Genomic DNA, 17,605 nt, shown 5'->3' with positions numbered 1-17,605 from the left:
AAACCTTCAAAATTGCAGGATAATGAAAAGCAAACATAGACGATCAAGTTCCAAACCTTTAGGAAAAAGCTGTTTACCCAGTACCTCTGCGATCCAATGCTTAAAAATGTTTATTGGATCAGAACCTTCAAAGTCCTCTGGAAGACCAATTATTTTCAAATAATTTGTCTGGATTTGAATTTCCAATTAATCAATCTTCATCAATAAATTCCTTCTTTGAATCCTACAATCTACAAAAGAACTTTCTACTTTTACCCCTTTTTCTTTATTGCGTGGCACCAGATTTTGACATCCAGAAAAATTGTTTCAATTTTTATCTTGTATTATCTTACATAATATCAACAGATTTTATACATCTGTTAATATCACTCTTAATGAAAGTTATTTATTGTTTCATAGTTGACATAAAGTATTTATTTTTGTTTTCACCTCCATGCATCCTTGGGTTATTTGTTTTGACATATTATCCATCTGAAAAGCAATCCCTTCCAAAACAGTATATACTGAGTCCAATCCAGATTCCATTGCCACTTTTGGAGGTCTACCTTCTTGAACTGCAGGCTCCGCCTCCTGGGCAAATTCCAATAAGGAAAGTTCTTCTTCTCCTTCAGTCACCATAAATCCATTGACTGTGCCGCTGGGAGTCTGGACACCCGACGCTGGCACCCTGACTTCATCAGAGCGCCGGCGCTCGGGCCCCCCCACAGCCCATACCTTTTCCAGACGATCACCGACCAGGGAAGATCCGTGCATGCCCGGTAGAATCGGTCTTCGGACGCTACACAGCGCGCCCCCGGGCCACCCAGCAATGTCTTGGGCTCACGGGCCACTTTGACAGTTGGGCCAGCCGCGCGCACCGCTTCACGTGCACGCGGATCGGCTACGACTGAACTGAACAATGTGCCGGCGCCATCTTGCAACTGCCGGATCGGCGCCTATGTCATGCTTGAATGGGCAGGAGTCTTCTGAGGATTGGAGACTCCCAACAATGACTCCATGGATTCAGTTGTACAGGTAAGCCTCAGATTTTCTATACTTTTATATGGTACTTTCTTCTGAATTTGAGTTTTAGATTTCTTCACATTGGTAGCCATGATGAATCACTGTTTTTCAAAAAGCTGTAAATATTATTTTTAACCAATATATACTTTTTAATATCGAGTATACTCATTTTTATTTTCTTTCTTTATTTTTTTCGGGAGTTCAATAATGAATTGGCTGGGGTTGGATGGATAGGGGTAGGGTTGGATGGTTTTTATAGGATAAAATATAGATTGAATTGTATACAATGTAACATTTATTATTGATTATAAATACATTTTTTTTAATGTACTATATCCTTCCCGGCTCATAACTCTCTATTTTATATTCGTCTAACTGTCTAATGAAGAGTCTCCTAAATACCCCAAATGTTTCAGAAAGTATCACGATTTCAGGTGTCATTCCATTTCAGGCAACCACAACTGTATGTAAAAACCTACCTGTGAAGTCTACCCTCAACCTTTCTCCTTTCACTTTGTACATATGTCCTCTACTGTTCACTATTCGTGCCTTGTGATAAAGGCATTGAATGTCAACCCTGTCTGTGCTTCGAATAATATATTAAGTCTGTTCTCATTCTTCTTCGCTGAAAAGAATGAAAAATTCCTTCTCTGATAACCGTGCCTCATAAGACTTATTTTTCAAACAATGCAACATCCTTGCAAATCTCCTCTGCCCCCTCTCCAAAGCTTTCACTTCATTCACATAATGAGGTGACCCGATGGAACACAATACTCCGTGTGGACTCAGCAAAGGTTTGTAGATTTGCCACATGACCTCTGGACTATTGAACTCAATCCCAATATTCTTTGTCTTTGGCTTGGCTTCGCGGACGAAGATTTATGGAGGGGGTAAAAAGTCCACGTCAGCTGCAGGCTCGTTTGTGGCTGACCAGTCCGATGCGGGACAGGCAGACACGATTGCAGCGGTTGCAAGGGAAAATTGGTTGGTTGGGGTTGGGTGTTGGGTTTTTCCTCCTTTGCCTTTTGTCAGTGAGGTGGGCTCTGCGGTCTTCTTCAAAGGAGGCTGCTGCCCGCCAAACTGTGAGGTGCCAAAATGCACGGTTTGAGGCGTTATCAGCCCACTGGCGGTGGTCAATGTGGCAGGCACCAAGAGATTTCTTTAGGCAGTCCTTGTACCTTTTCTTTGGTGCACCTCTGTCACGGTGGCCAGTGGAGAGCTCGCCCTATAATACGATCTTGGGAAGGCGATGGTCCTCCATTCTGGAGACGTGACCCATCCAGCGCAGCTGGATCTTCAGCAGCGTGGACTCGATGCTGTCGACCTCTGCCATCTCGAGTACCTCGACGTTAGGGGTGTGAGCGCTCCAATGGATGTTGAGGATGGAGCGGAGACAACGCTGGTGGAAGTGTTCTAGGAGCCGTAGGTGGTGCCGGTAGAGGACCCATGATTCGGAGCCGAACAGGAGTGTGGGTATGACAACGGCTCTGTATACGCTTATCTTTGTGAGGTTTTTCAGTTGGTTGTTTTTCCAGACTCTTTTGTGTAGTCTTCCAAAGGCGCTATTTGCCTTGGCGAGTCTGTTGTCTATCTCATTGTCGATCCTTGCATCTGATGAAATGGTGCAGCCGAGATAGGTAAACTGGTTGACCGTTTTGAGTTTTGTGTGCCCGATGGAGATGTGGGGGGGCTGGTAGTCATGGTGGGGAGCTGGCTGATGGAGGACCTCAGTTTTCTTCAGGCTGACTTCCAGGCCAAACATTTTGGCAGTTTCCGCAAAGCAGGACGTCAAGCGCTGAAGAGCTGGCTCTGAATGGGCAATCCCAATATTAATGAATTCCTAAACCCCATTTCCCTGAACAACTATGCTATCAACACATACAGTAGTTTTGAAGGTGCATGGATTTGGGGCCACTCTTGTCATCGACCATTAATCCTGTTTTTATCCTGGTTTAGCCTTCCATATTGCATCACCGCACATCTATCTTGTTCATCTCCACATGCCACTTTTCTGCTTAACTCTGCATTATTCCCATTTCTTTTTGGAACCTACAGCAACGTTTAGCACCATTCAGAACTCTCCAAATTTTTGTCATTTGCAAGTATTCTGGCTGCTCCTCCTCCTCATCCACCACCACCTCCTCCTCCTCATCCTCCTCCTCCTCCTCCTCCTCCTCCTCATCCTCTTCCTCTTCCTGCCCTTCATCGTCATCGTCGTCATCTCCAGCCGTCTCTGCCGGATGTAACTGGAGTCAATCCCGTTACAAAAGCATCAAACTTCAAGGCAGTGCGTGTTGTTGCACATTGACTGCCCTAACATCACATTCGTTTGCCAGTGAGTCGAGGGTCAGTACGGAGGCAGCATAATTTTCCCCGGGTTTCTGGCGTCTAGTCAGCAACTGGTGTCGAGAATGCACCACATTCAGTGGCGCTGCATAGTAAGCAGTCAGACGTTCCCGGGCTATAGCCAGAGTGGTGGATCCTTACCATATGGCGAAAGTGACCTCACCCAGCAGAGAGTTCAGGTGACCCCACTGTATCGCCTCAGTGACTACGTTGTTTCGAGTCATGTAGTAATCGAAACAAGCAATCGAGTGTTTGAAAATTTCTCTGCCCTCGGGGCAGACTTGCCGATTATCAGCCGCTCTGGCTTGAGTGCTGCATCAATTTCTGCTAATAAAATTGAAGTTCTAGTTGATGAAGTCGACAAAGATGAAGTGGTCAAATAATACTCATGACTTTTATTAGCAGAGACTCATGGTACAATAATGAAAGACAATATGTGCATATACAGATATATCCAAGGGGAGTGTCCTTAACAGTAGAAATAATGCACAGCCAATATTAGTATCACACCAATTGGCAGAGGGGATACAGGCAGCTTGGCAGACATTAACCGCAGTTGCCAGACATGTATAAACATAACTTCGTGTGTGAATATTAACTTGTCGCTCAGTGTCATCAATATGAAGGAGCCGGTCATTGATTTCCGAATGATGGGTAAACTATACTCCTCTGTTAATATCAGTGGAAATGAGCGTGAGACAGAGAGAGAGAGAGAGAGAGAGAGAGATAGAGAGAGAGAGAGAGAGAGAGAGAGAGAAAGAAAGAGACAGAGAGAGACAGAGAGAGACAGAGACACAGACAGACAGACAGACAGACAGACAGACAGACAGACAGACAGACAGACACACACACACACACACACACACACACACACACACACACACACACACACACACACACACACACACAGATATGAGAATTCAGTTCTGAAATTTTTACAGTTCAGCATCAATAGCTGCGACTGCAAGTGTACAAGCCTGGTCAAACGATTTGTGGCCCATACAAGAGGAAATTATGGCCTGCCATTTGTTTCACTTGAAATAAGAGAACTAAAAAGAAACTCTGTGGTGACCTTAACGAAAGAGGTCCTCTGGCCTCGTAGCATTCTCCTGTCTTGAACCACATTTGCAGGCGCATCGTTCAAAGTATCCGGTTGGAGGCCATGCTACCTGGTTCAGGAAATGTCCACTCAAGACCGAAGGAAAATGCAGACGTTTGTGAAATGAAGTGTGACAAGATCGCACAGTTTACTTTCCATCAATTCCGCCATCAATTTCTGCTCCCTTGGAGAAGCACACAATATATTAAAAGGCTCGAGCTACGCCGCTGACACTTCGATCACCCTGAATCCGTGGAGAAATTAAACCATACCACCTGATTCAATAACTTATTATTTTCCACCGTTATAAGAATGTTCAACGAATCAGACACAGAAATAATTAATTTGACTTCAATCTTTTCCAATTTAAATTTACCCACAAATACAAACTCATTGCGCTTTCTTTCTTCCAACTTTCCATGGGATAACAGGTTGGCGAGTTCCTGATTCAAAGAAAGGCAGAGAGGAAACTCTCTGTTTTTAAATGCTGGTGGAATCCGATATCCGGAACGCCGACTTTATTTTCCTCCCTTGAAACATATGAATAGTATTTTTCCCGGATATTTCATCACGTTGATCATCTCCTTCCTGAATTTAGACTGAGTCACTGCATAAATGCAAGTGTTTGTGACGCAACTCAGAACCAAGAGCATGTAACTGGTTTGGTCCGCGATAAACATCGGATCATGCATAGTGTTAATGATAAACCTCTGTGAAATTTGCATCCACAGGAAAAATATTAAATAGGTCATCCAAAGCACTATGAAGTTTCCTGATACTGCAAAGAGTAAGATAATGGACTTCCTTCGACTCTTCACCTCAGAATCATCCTGATCCGCATAATTCTTGCTGCCTTTCAGGACCTTGCGGGCTCTCGTGGCTGCAACAATATGCACGACCGTCAGAACATTAAGCAGTGATATCAGGAACATTGGGAGTATAGGAGTTAACACTCGATGAATCCACGTGAATGATATCCATCCAGGATGGGTCCAAGCCTGACTTCCGAATACACAGAACCAATCTGTGTTACCCACTGTAAATATGGGTTCAAATAAAAAGAACCAAGGGATGTTTTTACAGAAGAACAGCGGGAACACTATTGCTATCACATTGCGGGCTGTTTTACAGGAGCAAAACCTTGTCCTCAGCTTATGGCAACAGATCATCACATATCGGTCACATGTAAACGCGAGAGTCAACCACACGGAAATATCGGTGGTGGCGTGAATAAGTGTAGCCTGGAAAGCGCACACCTGGGTTATGAAGAGGAACGTTGTAGGAAAATATAACTCGTTCATATGATACAGTATCACGTCAAAGACAACGACCAATAGATCCGCCGTTGCCATGGTAACGAGGTAGGTAGAGACACACCTGGAGAGACCGCAATTCACCCGCGAGAGGATCATGATGGTCATCACGTTCGCTGTGACATGAAAACAATGCATGGTCAATATATATATATATAAATTTAGGCGTTTACTACACGTTTATGAATTATTGCTGTGATGGGTTGACCTTCGGCGTTGACCCAACTGAAGAAAACATAATAGTGGTAAAATTAACAATTAATCCACCATTTTGTACAGCATTCATATCCGATCTCTCATATGGTAGAACTGCACCAAATTTTCGAAATTTCTGTACCAATCATCTACCCTCTACACTTCATTTGACAATTTTTGAACCCTGATTTACATTCTACTATCCGCAACCTTTGCCAATCATATTAATGATATTATTTCTTCATTATTTATTAACTTACTGGTTCTGCCCTATGAGCTCGTCGACACGTCACCAGCGCTTTGTACAAGTTGGAAAAATTGGATTGAATATGACAGAATAAATTTAATGGAGACAAGTTTAATTTGTTGCATTTAGGATGGACAAACCAAGCTAAGGTGCACACGGTAATACCCAGGGCCCTGAAGAGTGATGTAGAACAGAGGAAGCGAGGAATACAGATACATAATTCCCTGAAATTGACGTAACGGGTAGTTGGGGTCACAGCGAGATCTCTGGCATACTATTTTTAGTTTCGGTTACCTAATAAAAGGAAATATATCAATACGTTTGAAATTGTGCAGATACTTACGAAGTTTTGCAGGAATTCGGGATAGTTTAACAACTTAGATCTATATTACCTGGAGTGTAGAAGAATGAGGCGAACTTTGATAGATTAATTGCAAATAATATTTTTTTTCCACCGAGTAGAGATGTACAAAGCAGAGAACTTGCTGTTTTGGTGAATCGAAGACGTTTGTGGGAATATAAAGAGAAGCTTCTTCACACAAGAATTTGAATGAGCTGTCAGCTGAAATAATGAATGCGGCATCAATAGTAACATTTTAGAACCATTTGGGCAGGTCCATGGCTGAGAGGGTTATACAGGGACAAGAACTGGTACACTTGCGTGGATCTAGACAGAATAAACATTCTGCAAAGATTAGAAACATTGAGGGTCCTATTTCCATGTTATAACGTTGCATGGTGCCCTTTGATCAAATATACGGACGGAATCAGTTTACACATACTCAATCGGATACTGAGCTTCTAATTCAATACATGACTTCACTACGAGATTGGAATGAGCAGTGAAATGGGTGTGTGCAATACTCGGTCAGTTAAAAATACCATATTCCTAAGTGAGGGAATACCATGCACTGAATAAAAAAAGATAATGAATGTAAGGCCACCCCAGGAATGTTTTGCTGAATTGACCACATCGCTGTAAATTATAATTTTATATGTCATATGTTTTATATTTTATATGTTTATTATATGTCTGGGTACAGTGTTTACTTTGAAATAAGCGAAACAAAAGGAATTCTCTGATGATCTGGAATAAGATGTTATCATTTCGAAAACTGTTGATGGGGCATGTCTCTTTGGCACGATACTAATCAGAGGAAATCAGTTTGTTTGTATGACATACTACTAACAATTCTCTCTCTTTCTGAAACCAAGTAGGACCTAATTTAGGCTGGTGAGAGTTCATACATGTTAAATCCTGCGCACAGTATAAGAATTATCTGATACCGGTGACTTTTGAGAAGTGAGAAATGACTAACTGGACTATTAAAGGAAAGAATATCCTGAACATATACACATTATATACACGAATTAGAATTAGAAGGGGGTTTAATTAGATTAAGTATTTAGATTAAGATTAATTTAATTAGTATAAGTTAAAGTTTGTTCCTGATTTTATGTGTAGAGTAAATTAAAATTAACTTTTGTTGAAATTTGTTTGTGTTCGTGAAATTCTCGTGCTGCTGGGTTTTAAGTTCTCTGGACTCGTAACAAGAAACAATTTAAAATCACTAGCAAGGTAACGAAACACATGAAGTTAGTAAAGATACGGGACGTGAGGGTGGAATATACTGAAATATTTAGCAATTTCACTCTCACATACTTGCTTCGATGAACTGATGCCAAAATAATCAATATAGATGTGTAGGTGAAATAATGAAACAACGCGGGGAGATGTGCCAGATAATTGCTCGCTTCACCGGAATGGAGATCGATACACAGCACTGCTGTCAGATCATGGATTGTTTCCGAATATTTGATTTTACTCGGAAGAAAGGATGGAAATTAAAATGAAACATCATGAGTGGCTGAAAATTGATGATCCGGTCAAATCCCTGGAATGTAACAACCGCACACAACGGAGAGAAACACAGGCGCCGCACAGAGAATATAGAACGTGGATGTCGAACATAAAATAACGCATGAATGTATCCGTCAGCACATTCTCTGTCAAAGTCTGACTTCCTACATATGATTTAAATATCCCTCTCCCACCTTAAAGCAATCCTTTTTTGACGTTGACACTGGTATTAGATGTCCCTAATCATCCACGTTATCCACGCTTTTTATATAAGATGTGAATAGTTATCTTGGCGCACCTTCGCCTCCGATGTTCCATATAAACATTTCTTTTGAATTAGATAGATTTTAATCCAAGGAATGTTCAGGCGAACAAATTCACCACCTCTCAAATGCTTCTGCTTAAACTGTGCAAGGCAGCGACCAGGACTGTCAACAAGACTAAATATTTTCCTACTCCCGGTTGCATCAATTGCGGTTTGACAACCTGAACATTTTTTTTTATTACTGCTTGCAGTATTAGGGAGTATTGTTCTCTAATATCTCTCCATTTGTTAACGCGTTCAGGCAGCTAAACCAAGATCGTTTGTTACGTCAACGATCCCATGGATCAGGATCGAAAATGGAATCATGAAGCAGTGTTGTTAACCATATTCGTTTAATATTATGTCAAGGTTAGAGGGATCTGATGCATGAAAATGGAGGGCGATCTCACCGGGTCGAGGAACATCAACGAAGCGAAATGAAATTATTTCATGAATATTTGAATGAAAAATGAACGAATGTCTTATTCAAAGCCAAAGCTGAGAGTAGAACACAATGAACTTTCTATGTCGCAAGAGGGAATTGTGAAAGAGGGACAATATCAGAGCAGTTTCCAAGAGAGATGCAGCCTTCATACAATCGCTCCACGATGCAATTGATTCTGTGCTGGAGCTCAACCCCTACGGGATGGGCTTCTCGCTGCTGTAAAGCGATATGTGAGGGGAGAAGAAAGATTTGTCCCGCTGAGAAGCAACACTGATAAGAGGTGTCTTCATGAGTGCGGTCCAACATTTGGAAAGGTGTGAGATTCTGTATGAACAATATCCTGCCCTTCCTCCTAAAGTCGTGAGAAGATCCTGATGAAAGGTGCTGCTGACCCTCTCGTGAGTGCTGGGAACATCATGTCCGGGATCGGCTCGATGTTCTGGCGATGTGTCCGTGCACAGCAACGAGGAAGGTCTATTTGATAATAGAAATACGAAGTACTGCTGATAAGGTGTTACCTAGGGTATCGGAGTGGGAGAGATGAAAAACTGTAAAAGTAAACATAATCGCGTTTATAAGTCACGTATTTCAGATTAAACGTAACACGTGGGAAATTAATTAAATTAATTCAACGATCTGAGTGTAGTTTTGTGTTCGTCAAATGTGAATGGTCGGTTGAAAAAATAAACAAATTTCACCGAGACCTGTTCTTCAAAGAAAACCCGGCCATTGGTTAAACCAACGTTCTTTTCTTGAATATTTTATTTAGAATGAACACAAATGAAACAAAGAGAAACCATATATCTCATTGGTACAAATGAATGATTGAATACATGTTGATTTGTATACAGAGAATAAAATGAAAGAAAGCTACAAATGACACATCTAAAACCACCTCCCAACCTCCGTCCCCTCCTAAACCCCACTATAAACTACAGTAAACTACAAAAAAAAAACCTAAATTACTAATATACTATCATGAATTATGGATATATATTAAATTGGTTTACTTTAGGAAACACTCCAAAGGTCCATAAAACATTTCATAAGAAACATGATTTATTATGGGAAGTCTTCACTGCTCCAGAGGATTCAAATTAGGTATTTATAATTTTAAAACTTATGTTCGAGCATTCGCAATGCAAATCCATAAAAATACAGAATATTTAACTCTCAAATTATATGAATTTTCTCCTCATCGACTGCAACGTTGAATCTCTGTTTTCCATCTTCCTAATGTTAAAGAGTAATCTGATTTTCAAGTAACCACAATGCATTTCCTGGCTATGAACAGAGCTAATTTAAAAAATCTGATAAACATAATTAAGGAATTATATTTTCCAAATTCCCCATCAAAAATACCTCAGGATAGAACGGAAAAATAGCACCTGCAATCTGTTGCAAAAGATCACGAACAGAAATCCCAAAAAGTTTAACATTTAATATATAAATGATGTAAAATATTATTCTGTAGTCATCTATATCTTCCATTAATTGTATTAGATTTAGCAGCTTTAAATAAATGTAGTCAAATATGTTAATCTACTGATATATTGAAATCATGTTTCCATCTTTTCTTTGGCCCAAATAAACCTAATTTAGGTGTGCTGTATCTTGCAGTATCACATATGTTAATGAAATAAACTTTTTGACAATTCCGTTAGTAACCAATTGTTCAAATTCTGTACAGTCCTTTAATACAATTTCTGGTCCTAATTTAACTCTCAAATAATAGCTCAATTGAAAAAAAATAAACAAAAAAGAGTATGACGTGGAATATCTTATCTAATTCTCAGTTCATCAAATGACATTAATCTCGCACTCTGATAACATTCACACAAAATATATTCCTTTACTATGCCATATGTTTAAAAATCGAATATCTTTGAAAAAGGCATGAGAAAATTATCTAATGGAAATTTTTGGTGGCAGAGAGATTTCATCATTTTCTCATTTAATTTGATTCCAAATATTAAACAAATATTTCATTAATGTCAACAGTCATTAGCCTTGGCTCCCATTTGTAAATAAATTCTTCAGCTGTACCTTCTCCAATTTTATCTAACTCAATTTCCACCCGTGATGGTTTAATATTTCCAAATGTGGGGGGAAGAAACCTTAATTTTACTGCTTTATAGATAATTCTTAAAATTAGGAAATTGTAATCCACCTAGTTCATACTTCTGTTATTTTTCTACCACTATTCTCGCCTTCGTACCTTTCCAAAGACATTATACAACGTGTTTATTTAATTCCTGAAAATAAATATGCTATTGACATTGGAAAAGTCTGAAACAAGTATTGAATTCTCGGAAAGATATTCATTTTAATACAATTGACTGCTCCAATTAAATTTATAGGTAAAATTATCCATCTTTTCAAATCCTCATTTACTTTATTAAATAATGGAATATAATTGAATTTATATAATTTTTTTCAGGTTATTATCTGTACGTATTCCTAACTACGTAATCCCAGCGTTAGACCATGTAAATTGAATATCTCATTGACATTGTGAAAAATCACCCCATATCTTCTTTTTTATCCCAATTTATTTTATAACAAGAAACATTTCCACAATCTATCAGTTGTTTATAAAGTCTAGGCAATGATAGTTGTGTCTGAGTCAAATATACAAACATATCATCTGTAAATAATCTTATATTAAGTTTGATTTACCATAAAACTGTTGATCAATGGAAATAATATGTTGCAAGAGTTTCTATAGCCAATGCAAACAAAGCAGGAGATAAAGGACAACCTTGCCTACTTGATCCAGTCAAATTAAAGATTGAGATATTTGCCCATTAGTTATTAGGTTAGTTTTAGGATTTCTAAAAAAAGTGGTTTAATCCAATTTACAAAATTAAATACAAAACAAAATTTACCTAAATCTTTCAATACAAAAATCCTATTCAATTCTATTAAAAACTATTTTCTGCATCGAATACAACTGCTACACTTATATAACCTCTTTTGTGCTAAACGAACTGCACTTCATAATCTTACTATATTTTCAGAAGTTTGGCTATTTTTAACAAATGCAGTTGATCTATATCTATTCAGAAAGTCAATTATTTATATATTTGCTAATATCTTCGCTATAATTTTATAATGAATATTTAACAATGAAAGTGGTCTACATGAAGCTGACTTTAATGGATCCCATTCTTTTGTTTAGGAAGAACTATAATTATCGCCTTTGAAAATATTTCTGAAAGAGCGTATGCACTCGATGCTTGTTCGATTACTTTCATATATAAAGGAATTATTAATTCTTTAAATTATTTATAAAACTCCACAGGAAATTCCACATCCTCTCCTGGAGATATATTATTCTGTAAACATTTAAGTGCTTCCTTAACTTCTTGTTCAGTAAATGGTCTATCGAAATTATGTTAATATAGGTTATAAAGACGTTCAATTAAGAATCTATTTATTGTCTGGATAACAGTTGGAAAAGTGCAACTCTTTCATAATCAGGTGCAATCACTTACCCGGGACCCCGAAGGCAACCACAGTCGGGTAGTATACCATCATCGCCTGCAATATTGGAGGCAACGAGGAAAATATATAGGTTACGAATGGAAATCTCATCTTGGCGATGATGTGGAGACTGAAGAGATAACTCTGTGATAGAATGTAGTTGAGAGCGGCTTGATATACAGCCTTCATCTCTCCCAGGGAGATCATCAATAAACGGTAATTGATATTACTTTCAGAGAAATGAGCGTCGCATAAACACTGCTCACATTCTTGATTGTGCCCAACGATGTAGACGCGGTAATTTAAAAGAACGTTTGGGAATAACTAAACGGCGGCACTGTTAGCGAAGAGCTCAGCGCCAACCATTCCGCAAAACGTGAAGCCCGTTTGTGCTTCACCGTCTTACTGCACCCACAATTGCAGCCCGACCCACAATGTTCATCAGAGAGCCCGATATTGCTTCCAATTTCAGCATCTAAAGTCTTGATTACCTGCATGAAAATGTTATGATAAACCGTGATCATTGCATGAGGGAACAGTTGAAAAGATATGCCAACCTCCACGGATTCGATCCATCACGAAAATCAAGATCACATATTTCCATCACGTTTCAGTTTTATGGACTTGCCCATGACCAATAAACAAGTCGTGTCTATTATAACTGCAGTTTGATAGATAAGTGACTGTGAAGGCGCTTGTGATAAGTTGCTAGAATATAGAAATTATTTTTGATTCTTCATTATCGTGGAGAGGGGGAAGGTGAGGTGTCTCCTGAACAGCGATTCCAACAATAGTCCACGTCTTTTCACACATCTAGAAGTTTTTTACATGCAGCTCAGAAGGACACTTTCAGCATACAAGAGAAACATGTAACGGAACAGCTCAGGTACTGGCCATTTGGCCCACAGCACTATGTCCACATCGACCATGATATCCAGTTAGAAATACCATATCTCTCCACATGATTCATATCTCCTCCCCCCAAAACGCCCTCCCCCCCCCCCCCCCACACACACACATACACACAACATTCTCTGTCTCTGGAAATTCACTCGGGGATCTACTTGGACCACCTTCAGCATACTGGTATCCTCTAGCATCCCAGTTCAGATTCGTGATACCCCTTTACCCAGTTCTTCAGGAACTCTCCAGTAGTCTAATATTAATACCTCCACTGCAGTCTCCGTCGGTTCCTTACCTCATCTCACCAAGTCCACTGAATGTACATTTTTGCAGCCGCATATCACTTAATTTCTCCAGTGTCTTGTTCACCACCCAATGGGTCATCCACGCATTTATCATTCTTTAATGGGTGTTGTTATACCCATTTTCTGTTATCCTGTGCTAGTCCCCTGCTTCTCTGCTGTCTGAAGCACCTCGTGGCTCATGTGTCCCCATAGAATATAGAAGCCTGCACCTTAGGCTCTCATTGAACTGGTGTGACACAATTATTATTTTTCAATAATGCCCAAGATAATTGGATGTTGATATGAGAAGTTAGTATGACTTACATTGTGAATGTGCTTTATAGATTAGTTCGTTATATATATATTAATTAATTATATTGAACCCCAGTGAAGAAATTTAAATATGCAACTTGAGATTTATGTTTTAGATTTAATAAGGAAGTAGATAGTTTCTTACATTCGGTTGATCATGTGAGACGGTTAAAATATTTTTAGATAAAATTTTGTGAAGTTATGTTTATACTTAAAATTCCATTTGACCCTATGATATTTTTATTGGGTAATATTAAAGCATTATTTTAGAGTTAAAGTTAAACAATTTTCAAATGTATTTTTTTGAGTTTGGCTTTAGCAGTAGCTGGGATATGCCTTGCAGTTCCATGGAAGAATTATATTAAATTGAATATTCAAAGTTGGCATGTGACCATGAGGTTATGTATTCGGTTGGAGAAGATAAGATATAATCTACAAAATATTTATCCTTTTTGTTAAAGTTTGTTAAAATTGTTAAAATATTTTACGAGACAGGGGTGGTGTGATCCAAAACTGCAACACGTAACTGAATGTTTTGGTTTAATTGCTCTTCTCCATTTTGTTTTTCTTCTTTATTTATTTTTGGGGTGGTCGGTTGGGTGGGATGGGATGGATATGGATGGAGGTGGGGGTTTTGATGGAATAAAATATATGTATTGTAGTTTATAATGAATGTATCATTTATTGTTGATTTTCTTATTTTCAAACCTTATTTAAAGATAGAAAAGCAGATCCAATAATCGTCAAAAATTATTATTACAAATATGCATAAACAACAATAAATACAAACTCAAAGTACCCCAAAAAGTATACAATACAAATATCTCAAAACCCACTCTCCCACCCCTTCCGCCAGCTCCCTTAAGGGGAGACAAAAATATAAATTTTATGCTAAAAAAATAATAAATGTGAAGAACACTTCAAAGTATATCTAGATGCATATATTCCAAATATATAAACCATTTGCTAAGAATAAAAGAATAATTATCTTGTAAATTATAGGTAAATTTTTTGCATAACATTACAAGTATCAATTCATTATGCCAACGTAGTATATTAATCTTTCTATTGTCTTTCCAAGTTCTCACAAAACATTTACATGCTACTGAGAACACCAAATGCACAAAAGCAATATGAATTTTATCCAAACCTAACCACCTCAACGAAATCAAATTACCCAAAGCTATATAATTTTTCCAAATCAACTTTAATTCCTTTCCAGAATGATTGAACTTTAACACAAGTACAAACAGCATGTAGAAAAGTTCCAATACATGTATCAGATCTAAAACATAAGTCTAAATTGCAAAATCCATATATTTTGAGTTTCTCCGGAATCAAATAAAATTGATGTAAAAAATTACAATTAACCATTCCACATCATACATTAGTCAACTTAATTACATTTTCCTGATACATATTCGCCCAAACTTCATCAGGAAAATTAAACACGAAATCACGTTCGCATTTAAGTTCAGATTTATCCCAATCCGGTTTATCCATATTATCTTACAACAAATTGAACAATACCAAATTATTACCCTTCTTCTGTACAGAGGAAATAAAAGACTCAAATCTCATCAAAGTAGGTAAATTAATTTTGCTACTATAATAATAATTTATCAAGGCTCTAAGTTGGTAATACACAATCAAAGAATTTACAGATATATCAAATCGCTCTTTCAATTGATTAAAGGAAAGAAATTGTCTCTTTTCAAAGCAATTCTGTATTGTCTTCATACCTTTAACATCCCTAATCTTTAAATAATTATTAAACATTGAAAAGGAAATAAGTTGATATTATACGAAGTGGTTAAAATTGATTATTTATCCTTTGATCCCAAAACCCTATTTATTAAAATCCAGATCTTTAACAAATGTTTCAATAGCGGTATATCATATTCCTATAACAAATTCAAGTTCCAGCAAAATATAAATTCATGTACCTCGAACTCTGAAATACATTCCATTTCTACCTTAGCCCAGCTGGGAAGTTGATCTAAATCCATCAACCTACTAATAACCTTCATCTGGGCTGCTTAATAATAATTTTTAAAATGTGGTAACTTAAGTCCACCTGATGCATATTTCCATGTAAGTTTATATAGTGCCACTCGAGCTAATTTTTCCTTCCCATAAAAACTCCAGTACTACCTTATTTAAATTCTGAAAAAAAAAACTTTTGAAAGTAAACAAGGCATGAACTGAAATAAATATTGAATTCGAGGAAAATATTCATTTTTAATACAATAGACCCTACCAATCAATGTCAATGGAAGATCTTGCCACTTAATCAAATCTGCTTTAATCCGTTTGCATATCGGTACATAATTTAACTGATACAATGACTGACAATTAACATCTCAAACACACCTAAATATTTAATTTTTTTTGTCCAGCTTAATTTGGTAATAATTTTAAATTCTGAATAATCTCCTATTTCAACTGGTAAATTTTTTTTTTTTATTCCAAATTACTTTATATCCTACCAGTTCTCCAATTTCGACAAACACTCTTGTAACCGCTTCAACGGATGTTCTGGTTCCATCAAATATATCAATACGTCATCTACAAATAAATTAGTCATATTCTTCATTCATAGCCTTCATCCCTCTAATTTCATCTTTTTGTTTAATAGTGTGTGCTAATGGTACAATAGCCAACGGAAATAAGGCTGGAGACAACGGACAACCCTGCCAAGTTGAACGATTCAACCTAAATCGTAAAGTGATCTGACCATTTATCACCACGCTAGCAGTCGTGTTCGTATATAAAGCTTTAACCCAACCAATAAAAAAGAGACGAATTTCAACTTTTCTAACACGTTAATAAAAATATTCCCACTCTACATTATCAAAAGCCTTTTCTGCATCTATTGCAACCACCATAGGATGGTTAAACTGCTTTCGGTGTGCACTGACCAAAGTAATTAATTGAAGAATATTATCTAATACATTTCTGTTCCTAATAACACTTGTTTGATCAGTGTGTATCCACTTAGGTAAGTATGTAGCAAGTCTATTAGCTAATACCCTGACAATAATTTTGTAATCTACATTTAATAAAGTAATAGGTGTATATGACCTCTGGGGGGATTCCATCCATACCTGCTGCTTTGCCACTTTTCAGTTGTTCGATTGCCTTATATGTCTCATCCAGGGTGAGGACCTCATCCAGCTCTAGCCTTAGGGGCTGTTGAGGGAGCTGGAGCAGAGCGGAATCTTGGACTGAGCGGTTGGCACTGAAAAGAGATTGGAAGTGTTCTGACCATCGGTTGACGATGGAGATCGTGTCGCTGAGGAGGACTTTGCCGTCTGAGCTGCGCAGCGGGCTTTGGACTTGGGGTGAGGGGCCGTACACAGCCTTTAGAGTCTCGTAGAAACCCCTGAAGTCGCCAATGTCCGCGCTGAGCTGTGTTCGTTTGGCGAGGCTAGTCCACCACTCATTTTGGATCTCCCGGAGTTTGAGCTGAAGATGGCTGCATGCGCGACGGAAGGCTTGTTTCTTCTCTGGACAGGACGGCTTTGTAAGGTGAGCCTGGTGGGCAGCTCGCTTCTTTGCCAGCAGCTCCTGGATTTCCTGGCTGTTTTCGTCAAACCAGTCCTGGTTTTTCCTGGAGGAGAAGCCCAGTACCTCTTCAGTGGATTGCAGTATGGTAGTCTTCAACTGATCCCAGAGGGTTTCAGGGGACGGGTCCATGAGGTGGGTTGCATCGTCGAGCTTTGCTTTGAGGTTTGCCTGGAAGTTTCCTCTCGCTTCGTCTGACTGCAGGTTTCCAACATTGAACCTCTTTCTGGGGGCTTTACTG

The 17,605-nt window shown here is 38.4% G+C and overlaps 1 long non-coding RNA gene across 1 annotated transcript; it reads left to right on the top strand.

Annotated features, from left to right (window-relative positions):
• Nucleotides 1-886: 886 nt before the first annotated feature.
• LOC138762904 (uncharacterized) lies at nucleotides 887-16,634 on the top strand. The gene is made up of 3 exons (XR_011357232.1): nucleotides 887-1,014; nucleotides 12,296-12,514; nucleotides 16,436-16,634. It is a non-coding gene; the product is annotated as an uncharacterized lncRNA (long non-coding RNA).
• Nucleotides 16,635-17,605: the final 971 nt, after the last annotated feature.

Source organism: Narcine bancroftii, chromosome 5, assembly GCF_036971445.1.
Source record: "Narcine bancroftii isolate sNarBan1 chromosome 5, sNarBan1.hap1, whole genome shotgun sequence".
NCBI lineage: Eukaryota > Metazoa > Chordata > Chondrichthyes > Torpediniformes > Narcinidae > Narcine > Narcine bancroftii.
The sequence above is the reverse complement of the archived record's forward strand: the minus strand, read 5'-3'. Positions and strand labels throughout refer to the sequence as shown.